This window comes from Chelonia mydas, chromosome 3 (genome assembly GCF_015237465.2).
Source record: "Chelonia mydas isolate rCheMyd1 chromosome 3, rCheMyd1.pri.v2, whole genome shotgun sequence".
Lineage (NCBI taxonomy): Eukaryota > Metazoa > Chordata > Testudines > Cheloniidae > Chelonia > Chelonia mydas.
In genome coordinates this window covers 91202553-91219072 of record NC_057851.1, presented here as the reverse complement: position 1 = coordinate 91219072, position 16520 = coordinate 91202553, and the positions used below count along the sequence as shown (strand labels likewise).

At 41.0% G+C, this 16520-nt stretch overlaps 1 long non-coding RNA gene across 1 annotated transcript; it reads right to left on the bottom strand.

The window, feature by feature from the left end:
* Positions 1-1724: 1724 nt before the first annotated feature.
* Positions 1725-5535, bottom strand: LOC122465042. Its single transcript, XR_006289572.1, has 3 exons — positions 5383-5535; positions 5161-5247; positions 1725-4441 (listed from the first exon to the last, which is right to left on the bottom strand). It is a non-coding gene; the product is annotated as an uncharacterized LOC122465042 (long non-coding RNA).
* Positions 5536-16520: the final 10985 nt, after the last annotated feature.

Here is a 16520-nt window from a genome sequence, read left to right as displayed (position 1 = left end):
AATCCTCCAGCAAATGACCCATGCCCCATGCTACAGAGGAAGGTGAAAAACTGCCAGGGCCTCTTCCAATCTGCCCTGGAGGAAAATTCCTTCCTGACCCCAAATATGGCGATCAGCTAAACCCTGAGCATATGAGCAAGATTCACCAGCCAGATACCTAGGAAAGAATTTTCTGTAACAACTCAGATCCCACCCCATCGAACATCCCATCACAGGCCATTGGGCCTATTTACCATGAATATTTAAAGATCAGTTAATTACCAAAATCATGTTATCCCATTATACCATCTCCATAAACTTATCGAGTTTAATCTTAAAGCCAGATAGGTCTTTTGCCCTCACTGCTTCCCTTGGAAGGCTATTCCAAAATTTCACTCCTCTGCTGGTTAGAAACCTTCATCTAATTTCAAGTTTAAACTTCCCAATGACCAGTTCATATCCATTTGTTCTTGTGTCCACATTGGTACTGAGCTTAAATAATTCCTCTCCCTCTCTGGTATTTATCTCTCTGATATATTTATAGAGAGCAATCATATCTCCCCTCAACCTTCTTTTAGTTAGGCTGAACAAGCCAAGCTCCTTGAGTCTCCTTTCATAAGACAAGTTTTCCATTCCTCGGATCATCCTAGTAGCCCTTCTCTGTACCTGTTCCAGTTTGAATTCATCCTTCTTAAACATGGGAGACCAGAACTGCACACAGTATTCCAGGTGAGGTCTCACCAGTGCCTTGTATAACAGTACTAAAACCTCCTTATCCCTACTGGAAATACCTCTCCTGATGCACCCCAAGACCTCATTAGCTTTTTTCACTGCCATATCACATTGGCAGCTCATAGTCATCCTATGATCAACCAATACTCTTAGGTCCTTCTCCTCCTCCATCACTTCTAATTGATGCGTCCCCAGCTTATCACTAAAATTCTTGTTATTAATCCCTAAATGCATAACCTTACACTTTTCACTATTAAATTTCATCCTATTACTATTACTTCAGTTTACAAGGTCATCCAAATCTTCCTGTATGATTTCCCAGTCCTTCTCTAAATTGGCAATACCTCCCAGCTTTGTATCATCCGCAAACTTTATTAGCACACTCCCACTTTTTGTGCTGAGGTCAGTAATAAAAAGATTAAATAAGATTGGTCCCAAAACTGATCCCTGAGGAACTCCACTGGTAACCTCCCTCCAGCCTGACAGTTCACCTTTCAGCAGGACCCGCTGTAGTCTCCCTGTTAACCAATTCCTTATCCACCTTTCAATTTTCATATTGATCCCCATCTTTTCCAATTTAACTAAAAACTCCCTATGTGGCATGGTATCAAACGCCTTACTGAAATCTAGGTAAATTAGATCCACTGCGTTTCCTTTGTCTAAAAAATCTGTTACTTTCTCAAAGAAGGAGATCAGGTTGGTTTGGCACGATCTACCTTTTGTAAAACCATGCTGTATTTTGTCCCATTTACCACTGACTTCAATGTCCTTAACTACCTTCTCCTTCAAAATTTTTTCCAAGACCTTGCATACTACAGATGTCAAACTATCACACTTTTTTCCTTTCTTAAGAATAGGAGTCCTGTACAGATAGAGAAGATATTTGAATAGTCATAGGTATTATTTCCTATTATCCATTCCTTGTGTTGACATTGACACATTTTTGTTTTATTTGTTTCATTATATGTTTGTAAAATAACGTAATATACTATAGCAAATTCTGACTCTTCTTTGGCACCATTTATTTGGCTTCCTGAGAGAGTATTAACAGAAGTGACACAGCCAGTTACTGTACAAATATCAAGCCACACTAGCACTAATATAACTTTTTGGAGGCACTTAAATATGACATAGGAAACCAGTACATCATGTGAAACAGACAACAATGTCATACTGCCAGGAAAAGATTGTTCATTTGTATGAAGGATGTATCTTCTTGAGCAGCCTCCAAGGTCAAACGAGTCTGGCTTCTGATTCATCTTGATGTTCTCAGACAGAGTGGAAAGTCTTCATATTTATCCCCTTATACAGCAGTTGGGATGTCTTTAAATGAAGAACTAAAACATTTTGCATTTGACCTTGCTATTGGGAGATCTTGAGTTCCATCACCCAAGGGTATATCAAACTGCAATCGCTCAATTTTGTTTACACATGCCAAACCTTTCTCTGGTTCACTGTTAGAATGTAGTTAAAGTGTAAAGTGAATATCAAGGAAAAATACCTAATGGTTAGATTTATCAGACAATACAACAATCTCCCCCAAAGTAATAGGAGCCTCATTGCTTGACACACGTAAGGATGGATAGAATAGGAGACACTCCTGCATTGGCCCTTGAGGGGTGGATGAGATGACCTAAGGATGTTTCTACCTCATACTTGGCTTGTCTGAGACTTAACATCCCATATCTCACCCTGTCTGAGGACTGCACTGCCCCAGGAATAGTCCAAAGAAGGAATGTGACTTTCAGAGTTACCATTCCTTTCCTAGCTTCCCTGTTCTGGGGGAGGGAGTTCTGATTGCCTTTTCATAGGGAGCAACATGCCCACTTCCCTCCACTCTGAACCAGCTCGGCTGTTAAACGTATTGGTGAGTGGAGCCAAGGCACTCCCTTCCTCTCCTGTTTTCCACCCACCTACAGGGAGAGTGGGGAAGAAGGAGCCCTGTTGAGCCTGTTTCCTATCCCAACCACACAATGGCAATCTGGATAGGCTTTGCAGGAAGGTGAGAGAGCACCCATAACTCTTTTCTCCCCTGTACAACTTCATTAAAGCCAGTTGCAACCTAGCTCTCTGTGTCTAATTTTAGAAGGTGAACAGGGAGAATAAAGAAAACCTGTCAGAAGTTTTGTAAAAACAGTAACAATGATGCATTCACCAGTATGGTTAATTGAATACTGTTATTCCAGGCTGGTTTCCTTTGAGTTTTATACCTTCATCCGATGCCTGATACCCCTATACAGACCTGAAGAAGAGCATTATGTGGCTTGAAAGCATGTCTTGCTCTCTCTCCAACAGAAGTTCTTCCAATAAAAGCTATTACATCACCCACCTTCTGTCCATACATTCAGTTCTTTCATCAGCTGCTCATGTTCTTTCTGGTACTTGAACAATTCAGGTTGCTCTGCAATAGCCATCATTTTCTGTATGCAAGAAAGCTTTAAGAATATACATTATTGCAAAGTGGATAGTTTCATAAGATTCTTACAAGCATACACTTTTAAAAATAGCCCAGTGACATACAAACTATTTAGGTTTCATGTAAGATCTCCAATCCTAAACTGTGCCAATGTCACCTTTACACACTTGTAAATATCTCTAATTATTCTTCCCTTAATCATATTTTCAAGATGTTAATAATTCATTGAGAACGATTTTTATCTGTAGATCTCAGTGCTTTTCAAAAGAAAGCATGATTTCACAGGTAGGAAATTGAGGCACAGAAAGATGAAGTGATTTGCCTGAGGTCATACAGCAGGGCAGTGGTAGAATCAAGAATTAAAAAAACCCAAACAGGTCTCCTGACTCCCAGTGAGATGCCCTGTCCACTGGATCACTCTGTTTCTGAGTCCAGACAATAGATCTCAGACAGCTAAAGTAGGTTTCCCAGCACGCACTACTAAATCTATTCCAGCATAGTGGTTCAGTAATGATCCTCTGTAAATCTGGATAGTTTTGCAGACGTTAATCATTCAATTCTTTTAATGTTATGGGTCTCTGTAATTAAGTCATTATTTGATAGGTTCAAGTCTACTCACTCAACCTGAGCAATGACATGGCATCTGTTTTTCATCAAAATGGTTTATTTTTTCCACTCTTCAATGTGGGGCCATCCAGATCGCTTTAACCTTTCCCTTAAGCTATTACATTGTAACCTCCTTCTTCTTGGGTTTCCTGCTTATTATTTAGGACATTCAGCAAATAAACCTCCAATTACCTAATTTTGTTGAACATGCACATCACGTGCACTCTGACTTTTCCATTAAAGGAGGTTTTTGGTGTATTTTTCCCCAGTTAAATAATTCAGGGAAATGGTTCAAGCTGTGCTAGGTTTCTTGCAACTGAGAAATTTTCTTGAGACAATGTCTTTTGACTGCTGCCTTTCAACAGAGATTCCCTCTCCTCCTCCCAACACCCCCTTTTTCTTGCATATCGTTCAGCTGCTCTGTCAAGATCAAAGTGCCAGACTGACAACGCCTGGAGACATACTGCTATTAGCCTTACTAGCAGAGCTGTTGACCTAAATTGACAAAGCAGCCTGAGTCAAAAAGTCTTAAGCGAGGCCACCTTCACTCTCAGAAGCTTTATCCATTGTTCTAATAGAGCTGACTAATGAGCATTCGTTCTGTCTGGGTCATGAGGCAGACTTTTCTTTGCCATCAGTATGTTCTTTCCAGTACTTGGGATTTGTTTCATTTATAACTGAACTGCCAGGCTTTGCAGTTCTAGCAGCCTAAGAACAAAAGAAACAAAATTATTTATCAGCCAAGATGTGACGCATCTATTGAAACACTTATGGTAAAATGGCCCAAAGTGGATTTCATGCGATTCATAACTAATGGCTTTTCTACACTTCAAACACTGCACCGCTGCAGCTGTAGCACTTCAGTGAAGACACTACTTACACCAAAGGGAAGTCTCCCGTCAGCATTGGTACTCCACCTCCCCAGGAGGCAGTAGCTGGGAGAATTCTCCCATCGACCTAGCACTGTCTACACTGAGGGTTAGGTCAACTTAACTACATCATTCAAGGATGTGGATTTTTCAAGCCTCAAGAGACATAGTTATAACCACCTAAACCAGATCTAAATGGTGAGTTTTATTCATTAAATTACTGATTGTAGGCTTAAGCCAAGTGCAGAATAAGTATTTAGTTCCCATGGTCTTCCCCTTCCTCATCTTATGGTCTTGAGTCCTAATGGGAGTTGATGCTTATATTATATACAAAAGGTTCCTTTGTTACCCAGCGTTATCTGAACCCAAAGCTATGGCAACTAGTCTCTGTTTTCCAGGTTGTATCAGAAAATAAATCAGCGGGGTACACAGCACCTCCGTCTAATAAATGATTGGTACACACAAAAGAGCGGTTCCACCCCTAAATACTTGTGTTTATTGAGTTCAAAGCACACATCTAACATAGCAATACTCTAGAGAACCATAGAATATAGTTACCGAAAGTCTGAGGTGGTGCTGAATGGGAACAGCAGATTTCGGGTGGTGAGCCTTCCTCTGAGCTGCTGGGGAGATTGTCAGTGTCTTCTTGCTCATAGAAAATCCAAACTCTTTCCAATTAATCTTTTAATAAGTAACTCAAAACAAATAATAACTCAAAGTAACTTCTAATAAGCTGACCATTTCCCTAGCAACAGCAAAGAACTCATAATTTCTACTTACCAGTAAAGCAACTGAAGTAAGAAACTTATAATTACAGACACCCAGGCTTAAGGTCAGCTCCATGTTAGTAATACTGCAACTGTGCAGCTGATTGTCTAAGCAAGACCAAATTCTTCCTTGCTACATCATGTCCTCGCTTTCAGCTTATGGTGGCTAAGTGCACAAGATAGCTGCAGGTTATGTCAAATCCAGTTCTCTCGTAACACTTTCTTTCAGTTGATGGTAGCCTCTCTCTCTCTCTCTCTCTCTCTCACACACACACAATGGCTTTCCATTTTAAAATGACTCCATGATTGAAATTAAAATCCAAAACAAAAGAATCCTTCTGGATTCAACATATCACAAAATGAGGATGTCAACAAGCAAAAAAAACCCCTCAACTGAAATATATATTGAACTGTCAAGGGATCTGTGATGGGATCTAAATTAGCTCAAGAAAGAGATATTGGTGTCATCATGGATAATTCTCTGAAAACATTTGCTCAATGTGCAGCAGCAGACAAAAAAAGCTTACAGAATGTTAGGGACCATTAGGAAAGGGAGAGATACGTCAGAAAATATCATAATGCCACTACAGAAATCCATAGTATGCCCATACCTTGAATACTGAGTGAGGTTCTGGTCGACCCACCTCAACAAAGATATATTGGAATAGGAAAAGGAAATGAAAAAGATGAGGGGTATGGAATAGCTTCCATAGAAGGATTAAAAAGACTGAGATTCTTCATCTTAGAGAAGAGACAACTAATTAAGGGGGATATGATAGAGATCTGTAAAATCAGGACTGGTGTGGAGAAAATGAATTAGGAATGGTTATTTACCCCTTTGCATAACAGAAGACGTAGGAGCCACCTGATGAAACTAATAGGCAGCAAGTTTAAAGTAAACAAAAGGAAGTACTTCTTCCTACAACGCACAGTCAACCTGTGGAATTCATTGCCAGTGGAAGCCAAAAGTAGAACAGAGTTCAAAAAAGAATTCGATAAGTTAATGGAGCATGGGAGCATTAGTGGCTATGAGCCAAGATGGTCAGGGCACAACCACCTGCTCCAGGTGTCCCTGAATTTGCAGAAATTGGGACTGGGCAATGGGATGGATCCCTCAATCCCTGATCTGTTAATTCCCCTCTAAAGCATCTGGCACCAGTCACTGTCAGAGACAAGATACTGAGCTAGATGGACCTTTGGTCTGACCCAGTATGGCTCTTCTTATGTAAGTTCCATAGAAAATTACTCCTGAATAAAAGCAGCAAAGAGTCCTGTGGCACCTTATAGACTAACAGACGTATTGGAGCATGAGCTTTCATGGGTGAATATCCACTTCGTCGGATGCATGTATTCACCCACGAAAGCTCATGCTCCAATACGTCTGTTAGTCTATAAGGTGCCACAGGACTCTGCCGCTTTTACAGATCCAGACTAACACGGCTACCCCTCTGAAGCTTGACTCCTGAATAAAGAAACTATGTTTTCATTGAATTAAGAGAATGGGAATGCACTGGCTTGGGGAAATGTAAAGGACATGGGATTACTGTGATCTCAATTCTCAAATTATCTTAACCGACTAATCAAAACACAGAATCTTCAGTACTGTTTTGGTTGTTAAAGAGCATAAACCATCACCCATATGATAACCTGCAGATATCAGATTTAATTCTCCATATCAGAATAATCAGTTATCGTGCTTACGGATGCCAAATTTGGGGCCTGATTCTCCACTCCATTACACCAGTTTGATTATGGTGTGACTCCATTAAAGTCATTTGGGAATCAAGGCCACACAGACTGCCTGTAAGGGGGAGGGGAATCTCCTTCATTGTACCACAATTTCACATTGGTGTACTTCCATTGCCTTAATCAAGTTACTCCCTACTTATACCACTGTGAGCAAGAGAGGAATTAGGACCCAAATCTGTAAGATGCGTGGTAAATTAAGCAACAAAAGCCCCTAATTTTCTGGTACAATCAGACTGCGTGTGTTCCATGTTCAGCGTGGGAAATCTCCAAAAACCCTGGAATCTGCCTAAAACAGAGTTTTTAGAAGCCCCCTCCACCTCAGAAAACCCTCAAACAAAAATAATAAAATACCCATGAAGCATGGAGTGAACTAAAACAAGAGCAGTCACAAATGTGTATTCTAACTTTGCAAATGCTAAATCACACTCTGGTGAGTGCACAACACTCAACATATAGTAAGACATGTTCCCTGCTTGGAAGAATTCATATTTGAAGATCAACTCAAAATAGGACACAGATGTGTAGGCCAAGAAAGGGAATTCATGGAGAACATTTGGTGATGAAAAACAAAGTAGGAATAATTGTCTGAAAGAATCAGTTTTAAGAAGGGAGATGAGGGAGAAAAAAAGAAGATTGTTGCAGACAAAAAGAGGGACGTATGATAGAATGTGTGAAGCCAACAGACAAAGGCAGCAGTGAAACAGAGTAGAAACCTAGGGATGGAAAAAGAGGATATGGGAGCAGAGATGAAGGTGTAGGAAAGATTATTTGGGTCTTGATGATGAAAATGAGGAACTTGAATTTGTTGTAATGAGAGATGGGAAACTAATGAACACATTTAATTTGAGTAGGTGGGGAATGTCACAAAACAGTGGAAGGGGAAGATGTTAACATTTGGTCAATCTATATTTGTTCATATGTGTCATGAACTAATTGGATTGTTTGCTCCTTGATCAGTGGCTCTCAACTTTTTCTATACCATGACCCCATGTTGCAAAAAGTTTCAGGATTTCCCTCCCACTTAACTAAAAAAGAAAGAGATGGCAGACACCCCCAAGATATATTTGTGACCTTGTCAGGGTGATAGCCTCTGATCAAGAGTACTGGACAGGTGCGCTTTTTGTAAATCATGTTAATGACTTAATATTGGGAAGAAGAAGAAGAGTTGAAATTAGGCAAGCTTTCAAGTCGGGGAGAAAGGAGGGATCACACATTTGTTCATAGCAGTAGAAAACAGAAGCGGTGGTGAGGGATCAGGAGTGAAAGATATCAAGTTTTGTTTTTTAGGGATTGCATTTGAAATGCTAGATGGGTATCCAAGAGGAGATCTGTGAAAGCAGATGAGTTGGAGAGAGGGGGTGAGATGTCAAACTCAAATGAGCAGTCATTGGTCATATTTAGTCATTGGTCTGAAGTGGATTTTTAACTTGAAGCAGCATTAGGAAGTGCCCTTTGGAATCCTCCATTTTTCTGCCCATTACTATGGTGAACTTTGCTTCAATGAAGAAGGGCCCATCTCATAGACTTTTCAGCCAGAAGAGACCATCATCATCATCATCATCTAGTCTGACCTCCTGCAAATCAGGAGCCACAGAACATCACCAACCTACTCCTGTAATGGGCCCATAACCTCTGGCTGAGTTACTGAAGTCCTCAAATCTTGATTTAAAGACTTAAAGTTACAAAGACTCCACCATTTACTCCAGTTCAAATCAGCAAGTGACCCATGACCTATTCTACAGAGGAAGGCAAAAAAACCCAGGGTCTCTGCCAATCTGACCTGGGTGAAAATTCCTTCCCAACACCAAATATGGCAATCAGTTACATGCTGAATATGTGGGCGAGACCCACCTGCCAGACATCTAGGAAAGAATTCTATGCAGTAACTCAGAGCCCTGCCCATCTAGTGTTGCATCTCTGGCCATTGTAGGTATTTTCTACTAGCAGTCACTGATGTAGTAGACTAGTACATTGTAGGCAATCTCATCATACCATCCTCTCCATAAAATTTATCAAGATCAGTCTTAAAACAAAATTAGGTTCTTTGCCCCCACTACTCCCCTTGGAAGGTGTTCCAGGACTTCAGTCCCCAGATGGCTAAAGCCCCATTAATGCTGTTCTGTGTATTGAACAGACGAGGTGATTTCCTTCCTGGAATCCAAGCATCCCTGCCTCCCTCTCCAGCCTTTGCATCTCCCACCAGGCAAGGAAGCAAAATGGAAAACAAACACTAAGATTTGGTCTACACTGGGGGGCGGGGAAGAATCGATCTAAGTTACTCAACTTCAGCTATGTGAATAACGTAGCTGAAGTCGACATACTTAGATCTACTTACCACAGTTTCTTCACTGTGGTAGGTCGACTGCTGATGTTCCCCCATCAACTCGCCTACACTTCTCACTCCGGTAGAGTACCAGAGTAGATGGGAGAGCGCTCGGCGGTCAATTTATCATGTTTTCACTAGACGCGATAAATCGACCCCCACTGGATCGATCGCTCTGGAGGTAAGTGTAGACATGCCCCAAGATAATTTCCCTAACAGCACCCTGCTCCTTTCATGGAAAAGAAAGATTCAGCTATTAGATTCCTAGTGTGACATCGCAGTTCCTTTCCCTAAAATGTGTGTTTTTTTCTGAAATATTTAACAGTCTAACTGGAACACTTTCTTGCTTTGGGTCTTAAAATGATAATAGCAGCTAAAATTTCTCCCAGATCCTGTACCTTAAAAACAGTTCTTCATCAGCCCCCATCTATTGTTTTCCGGAAAATTACCCAAAATGTGTGTTTGGGATTATGGTTTCGGCTCCTAGGGGCAAGGCAATTTGATCACAGAGATAAATTGCTGGCAAAGACTTTATTTCACCTATGTCACATCGTTCAAGTCAATTTCCCAGGAACGGATATGTAGGACACCTTTCCTAAGGTCTATTACTCCGTGATTAACCATAATGGAATCCAAACCTGTTACAATTTCTTTGAAATATGAACCTGTCTCTCTCTCTGCTTTCCAGAACCAGGGGAAAATTTTCAAAGAGAAGAATACATATTTTACTGAAAATACATTTAGAGAATGAAAAGAGAGTGAGATACCTGATAAGTAAAATCTATTTCATTTAAGTGACCCAGTAAAAATTGCTAAATCAATTCAGAAAGGAAGGTAGGTTAATTTAAGTAATTATATTATATATAATGTTCTAACATTATATAGTTTCACATGTGCACTTCACAGGTTGCTATAAAATTTCTTAGTGCAAAGCCTATCTCAGTTGAAAATTGGTGTCACTGTTTCTTCAAGCCCTTTGTTCCAACCTTACCTGTTAAAAGAAAAAGCCCAGATACTACATACGTGAGGAGCAATTCAAACTGCAGGGAAAAAGGAAGAGATCTACAGAGATATAGTATCTTATTCTGTTTTCTACAGAGAGGGAAAAATAATTTTATCCAGGGATGCACTGCCAGAATTTTAACAAAGGACCCCCTCAAAACTTTTTTCTAGTGCAGTGTGTGATATATGTGATATTCCCTCGGTAAAATACTCTTTCCCCTCCCATCACAAAAGATCCTCCAGCCTTTGGGCTTATGCCACTGATCCCATGATTGGAGCTGAACTAGTGGTAGCAATGGTGGGAATATTAGGGGAAATGCTTAGGTATATGGAATGTTAGCTTTTCTGGCTACAGACTCTTTCTAGGTTTTCTTCCTGCTTTACTAAAAGTCTTTAGTTAGTTTTTAGTAAGATTTTTTCTGCATAATTCACTTCTATTTGCATTTTCCTCTACGGTAACTCCTCACTTAAAGTTGTCCCGGTTAACGTTGTTTCGTTGTTACGTTGCTGATCAATTAGGGAACATGCTCATTTAAAGTTGTGCAATGCTCCCTTACAATGTCATTTGGCAGCCGCCTGTTTTGTCCACTGCTTGCAGGAAGAACAGCCCATTGCAGCTAGCTAGAGGGGGCTTGGAACCAGGGTGGACCGGCAGCCCCCCATTAGCTCCCCATTCCCCGTGCAGCAGCTGCCCAGCAGGCTATCAGTTGCTGGCAGTTCAGCTGTCCCTCCCCCTACCACCATGTGCTGCTCCTGCCTTGGAGCTGCTTTCCAGAGCCTCCTGCTTGCTGTGGGTGGAGGGGAGGAAGGGGGAATAATGTCAGGGTGTCCTCCTCCCCCTTGCTCCTGCACCCCACTTACCCCGTCTCCACAGAGCAGGGGACACACACCACAGGGCGCAGGATGGAGGGAGCTTCCTGGCAGCAGCTGCCCTCTCAGCTTGCTGATTAGCTTAAAAAGGCAGTGTACTTAGAGTGGGGTCAGCGTACTTAAAAGGGGAAATGCTCATCTCTCTCTCTCTCACACAGTGGGTGTGTGTCTTTGTCTCTGTCTGCCATGCTGTCTCCCCTCCCTCCATTCCTGCTTCCTTGTAGAGTGTGAGGCTACATTAACAATTGTAGGGCTCAGCCAATTGCTAGTTCTGTCCCTTTATATAATTATTTATTATAAAAATATAACAAATATCTAACAACGCTATTACAAATGCTATTTTGATGGTCTGAAGACACAAGTTCTACTTTTGTGGTTTGTCACCAGGATACACAATGGTGTTATATCTTTGTACTATGCTGTTGCTGATTTGCTGTTATAAAATCTGATCAATATTAAAACTCCTTTTGATTTCAATAATGCAGGAATTCAACAGGAGTAGGATTGGACCGATATAGAAGTACATTTAAATTTTCCTTTTTCATATTGCCTAATGTCTTAAAGTCTTACTTCCTAGAGGAATGAAAGTTAAAAACTGACAGAGCAAAACAACTTTTGCCTTTCATTTAACAATAGAAGTGTTCTTATTTCAATACTGGAGTAAACTCTGGGCCAGATACTTCCAATGGAATCAATGGCATGATACCAGGTTACTCCAGTGGGTGCAGGATTGGGCCTTGAAATACATCTTCCCTGAACTCTGTATAGCACATCATCCAAAGTTACAGCAAAAGGACTCAGGAGCTGTACTCAGAATTCAAATGAAAGTGAAATACACCTACCTTTTAGCACTAAAGACAATGTTATTGATAACTAAAATAGGCTGTTAATTAATAGAAAGCTTCCTGCACTGAAGGGAGATGGTGCAGCAAAGGTCTGCTCCTCTTCCCTTTGAAATCAATGATAAAACTCCTATTGATTTGTTTGTGGCATGACTGAGACACAAAAGATTAACCAGATCATTTCTACATTGTGCTGCCAAAATCCATGCTCAGTGGAAACTCTCCATCTGTGTGTGTGTGTCAAGGATGTTAATTACCTCCACACTACCATCACTCCTTTCCTTGGACCTCAAAGAGGATTCTGTATGGGGTTGGCTTCCATGAAGGGGAAAGGGCAGGAAATGCGGAGTGGGCAACTGACTGATGGGAGGGGCTTAGAGGGGAGAAATACTTCCTCCACACTCCAAGGCCATGAAACTTATCTGTATGTGGAACAGGTAACGTGGCCTGAGACTCGTGGAGCCCCTTCAGTAATGAAAAAATCCAGAAGTCCCTAATAATGTGACTGTAGAGTAGCCATGCAGGCAGAGAATGAGAAGGTTTATGGGAGTAACAAAGCTGGCACAGAAGCACAGGGTCTCTTATGGATCTCCTGAGATCAAGTTCAGATCCCAAGGGATCCTTCAGGCAGGTGCAGGCTCTGTGATTCATTCCATTGGTGGGGAAGACAAAACCATATACTAACAAATGATTGCAGAGGACCTGCATGGGGCCTAGTTTCTTCCTGCAGATTTTATTGTGTGAGGGAGCAATCTAGCTCTGTGATTTTATGAAGTAAATTTTATTGTGTATTTGACATTATTTATAAATATCACAAGCAGCTGTCCTGCACCCAAGCTTATAAAAGTGGACCTGGCTAACAGGAGTCTATTCTTAAACATTTTGGCACACCCTTAACTTGTGAAATGTTCCTCTGCAGTTATGTGGTTGCTAAAGGTGAAATGTCCCCGTTTTATCATCTACAATTTGCTAGATGCGCTTCCCTCCTTACAGATCAAATTATCACTTTAATGCACAACCAGTAGGATGAATAAACTCCCTGTGGGCTGATATTAGCAGGAGTTAGATGTCACTAAAGTAAAAATAGTGAAAACACATACATGGAGCTCATTAAAATTTGTCCCCATTAGAGTAGTCCTAAGTATATTTATTTGACTCCCACTGCTATTTGTGCTGCAAACTGCAGTGTCACCTCTTTTACAATGCACTATTACAGTTATTGATCAGAGCACACAACTACCAGTGTAAATTTAATTTAGTAAGCAGTTCTGGCCACTAAAATAAGTAAAAAAATTCTAAGATCAGTGGACTGTTTACTCTAAATGAAAACTAAATATTCTTTGTAAATGGTGGGCTTCAATGTTTCTTTGAGCATGGAATGATCAGACGCTATCTGCACGGCCAGATACCCATAATGGTAAACAATTATCTTTAAAAAAAAGAAGATGAATTTTTTCTACATTTGAGGTGGAAGGAACTCAAAAGAAATATGTTGGGAGAGAAAAACAGAACACAAGAAAGCACAGCTGCCTGAAGCAAGCTGTGGAAGGAGACATCCATTAAATAATTGAATTAACCTCTGTTCAGTCTTTTTCAACTGACTGAGATTTATGTTGATAGCTTGCTGTGTGTTTTCTTCCAGGTTTCAGAGTAGCAGCCGTGTTAGTCTGTATTTGCAAAAAGAAAAGGAGTACTAGTAGCACCTTAGAGACTAACCAATTTATTTGAGCATAAGCTTTTGTGAGCTACAGCTCACTTCATCGGATGCACGTTCACTCACAATATAGGAGCCTTTTGCAATGGCTGCAAAAGAAGTTGAAGTATGCAACTCAGTAGTGGAAAAAGTCACTTGAATGGGTAATAATAAAATAAAAAGAAAAAAATATCTGTAACAACTTATATTACTACAAATCTGGGGCAGCAGTGCTCAAATATTTCATATTTCTGGACCATATCTTAATAGAGAGATTGTCCGGTGGACACCTCCGCTCCTATTTGCCACTGCACAGTCCTCCTAATAATCACGTAACATCCAATAGCAACTTGAGTACTTGCTCAGCATGGGTCATTAATGAGCTTTGAACTCAGCACCTGAATCTCCAATGAACCCACCTCTGCTGTTTCAGCTAAAAGAGAAACTCCATTAACTGAAAGCAATAGTAGGTTGTTCTATTCTCTGTGGACAAGATACTAGAGAGGAGCACAACATGCAAGGTACCATCTTCTGACCCTTCTGTTCCATGTGTACATAGAACTGATGTGAGGGTTAGAGAGATGAGATGAGGGTTGCTGTGTCTTCAGTGTGCCAATAACTCCCAGTTATATATCTCCTGAACCACCCAAAGCAATCGATTACCTAACATTTGGATGAGACTGGGGCTCAGCCGAGAGCTAGCTGGCCAAGACTCAATTCAGGAAAGAATGAGGTGATGTTGGAACAGACGGGGGAGATACTGTTTCCTTTGACTGAAAGCTTCTCACCATTTTTGGGGCAGGTGGGTAATCTAAAAGTTTGATTTGTCTCACAGTTATTAGAAAAATCAAGTGACAGCTACAACCAGGTCACACGTTTTTCATGTACGTACAGCCAGGTAGTTGTGCCCATTTCTTTCAGACAAAAACTTTGAAACGGTCATCCATTTTTTTTTGCAGTGTTATTATAACCATGTTGGTCCCAAGATATTGAGGACCTGGTGGGTGAGATAATTCACCAACAGAAGTTGGTCCAATACAGTGTAAGAGCCAAGCTTTCAAACTACACATAGAACACATCAAGAAATCTGTTATATACTGCCAGGCCCTCAGATACCAAAGAATATCCTCCAAGAAGACAGTCCAGAATACACACCTTAACACACTTAAACATTCCCTCACCAAATAAAGGACTCTTCACCAGAGAGGTAGATCACATAATGGAACAGGCCACCCAAATTCCCCAAGAGAACCTGCTTCAATGTAGGAAAAAAAACCCAGCAACGTTCGACTACATACCCCTAGTTGTCACCTACCACCCCCACAAACCTGTTGTGAAACCTGCACAACACTTTCAGAAGAGCCTAGGAGCTTAAATTCATAATTTTGCTAGACACTACAAAATCATGGTCTGAAAAGACACTGGATGTAGGGCTTATTACAACAATCTGTAATCCACTAACCCCCTGTTTTTTGTCTTATGACTGGAGGGATGTTAATGGGCCCCTTCACCGTCAATAGTCCCTTAGAATGTATTAAATACTTATGTTAAACAATCTGTTGCACCTTGTATTTAGCTGTGACACTTTCCCAGACCTGAAGAAGAGTGTGTAGCTCAAAATTTGTCTTTCACCAGTAGAAGTTGGTGTTCTAAAAGATATTACCTGACCCACTTTATCCATTCCTTTGTTAACTCCAGGTTAGATTTTGCAATTCATTTTACACAGAGCTACATCTGAAGCCCATCTGAAGCTGGTGCAGAAATCAGCACTCCGCTTGATATGAGATACATCATTCTGGGAGCATAGGACACTATGCATTTGGATCTGCACTCACTTCTTATAAGAAACTGCGTGGAATTTAATTTGATTTAATAGCCTGGGACCTACTTAGTTGAAAGACCTCCTTTCTCCCCATGCCATACTGCAACAGCTGTCATCAGAGTAGGTACCGGAGCAGAAATCACACTCATATGATAGAGCGGGGAGAGCTGTCAGTGCATTCTCTATGTGGGCCCCTCAACTTTGTAACTCCCTCCACACGTGGGTCCAAAAATGTTCCTAGTTTGTTAACCTCCAGGACACATTTCAAGACATATGAAATGTCACCCACTAGGTGGGTGCTTATGGGAAATCAAAAAGATCTTCAAAAATAAATAGCAGCAGCATTGAATGTTTCTGTACGGGAGGCATGGACATGCTCAGTGTTCAACAAATAATTTTGGGATACAATCTGAACATCAGTCGTGACAATTGTTCGACTGTACACAATGAGTATCATGTAGCTACAAACCCTGTAGATTACTGATGTACAGAAGAGTTGGGGCAGGGTAGGGGACTGTCACTGAAAATCCATGCCATCTGATGTGCTCACAATGAGGAAGCAGTCCCTGTCCTCAGACAGTAGAGTGTCAGAGTACCACTGCTCTATCGGTTTCTGATAGCACCGGTTCTGGAATTCTCCTGTTGCTGCTTCCTGCTTTGCCCAACACTTCAGGATGCTAGAGTCACTGCACCCATTGAGTTCTTCTGCACCTTTTCTGCAGTCACAGTGGAAAGCCAGCCTGATGCCCCCAGGTTTCCACAATGAGCTATGGGAAATCATTCAGTACATATGTCAGCTGAGGACCAGATTTTGGTACTCTCCCTCACACTCAGTAGTGCCTTAGTCACA